Here is a 1,797-nt window from a genome sequence, read left to right as displayed (position 1 = left end):
AGCTTTCTATGGTCCTTGTTTAGTGTGGTACACACCATGATACAAGTTTGAAGACACCTGTAGACCTAATTAGAGGACACACCCTTAATTTAACATGTCCCTATGGTTACATTATTTTCAATCTAGGGGTACCATCAGTTTTGTCCAGGCCAGTTTCATAAAATTATTCTGTGGAACCACAATTCAAAAGCAATGTCTGATTTTCATTAGTTAATTTTCAGTAAATGTTTATCTATTATTACTTTTATCATACTCCTCCTCCTTCATTCTCACTCACATTGATCAGAGGAAGTCCTTGCTCCATTGGTCAGAAAAAGTCCTTTCTCCATTGATGTCCCCTTGTTTCTCTCAGGATTGTTGAATGTGTATGTGAAACATTAACATCATCCACAAGTGGATCTGATCACTTCAAACCCAAGAGCACCTTTTATTGGTGAGCAGATTTTTAGATTTGTTTTGGCTAAGGAAACTTTTAAATGTCTCTTCAATCAACTTTGATAAATATAATAGGAAAAGGTTGCCTGTGCATCTTCATATCCACACATACATGCATACACATAATATGTGTGAATATGAAGATGCACAGGCAACCTTTTCCTATTATATTTATCAAAGTTGATGATGCATGACTTTATATTAACACACACACTATCAGGTGCCAACGGTCAAGAGGGTTCCCTAAGCTAGAGATAATTAGGATCATTCATGAGACGTTGCATGTTTTACACCTCTTGCAGAGGTTTGCGTTCCATAGCAGCCTGTTAAATACAGTTTGCTATCTATCCCATGTTTTTCCTGATGCATCAGACTCATATGTGAATGAAGGCGAGTGTCTATAAATGTTTATTTGAGACAAACACATTGTACATCTTATTTTGTACCTTAGTACAAAAAAATAAATATGCACTTTAAATATGAATATTTTCACTCCCTACTCTTCATGGCTATTGACACCAAGCAAAATAGTCACATATATAGTTTTCAAAGATTCCATTCCTTGTGTGAAATAGACAAATTATATCTATAATACAAAATTAGTTTAAAGATGTAGATTTTGGCTGTACATATAAGTGAAGTTTCGGACAGAGGGTGAAGATGCCAAACAGCTCAAACTTCAGAGTTCAGTCCATAGATGCACAAGAGGCATTAGGACCGCCACGTTCAAACAAACAGTTTGCTGTACTGACAATTATATTGATATGTGACTAATAATAGATAACATATCTGGTACAGACTTCAGTAAAAAGATACTTAAGATTTACATTGTATCAATTTGTCGCTCTCCCAACTGCTTGCCCCTTTTGCATATCACAATACTCTACTGAGAACTGAAAATATTTGGAACAAAGCAACCCCACTGAAGTTATAGAACAAGGAAAACAAATAAACAACAGAACATTTTGTACAACCATTGCAAGAAATACATAAATTCCTCTGACACCGACTGTGGAGTAAGCATGTTGTTACCTAAGATGCAGATTACACATTGGAGAAGAGAATGCAACTTCATTCCTCATGCTTTGACAGCGTTTGGGGTAATGCTTATATACTGAGTCAAGTCGTCATTGCTTCTGATGCATTCGAAAAGTGTCAGTATTCCCTCTATGTCCCTGTTGGTTTTGTAAAGGCATATGCAACAATTATACTGACGAGTTAAGGGCAGCGGCTGTAAATATGGACAATCTGAATCTTAAGAGCCCCCCCCCCCCCCAAATACTTCCTGGTCAGTATTAGGCCCAATCTCAATACTTCCCCTTACCCCTTATCTTCCCCCTTACCCTTGAAGTTGCGCGTTCA

Source organism: Sprattus sprattus (assembly GCF_963457725.1).
Source record: "Sprattus sprattus genome assembly, chromosome: 6".
Classification (NCBI taxonomy): domain Eukaryota; kingdom Metazoa; phylum Chordata; class Actinopteri; order Clupeiformes; family Clupeidae; genus Sprattus; species Sprattus sprattus.
The sequence above is the reverse complement of the archived record's forward strand: the minus strand, read 5'-3'. Positions refer to the sequence as shown.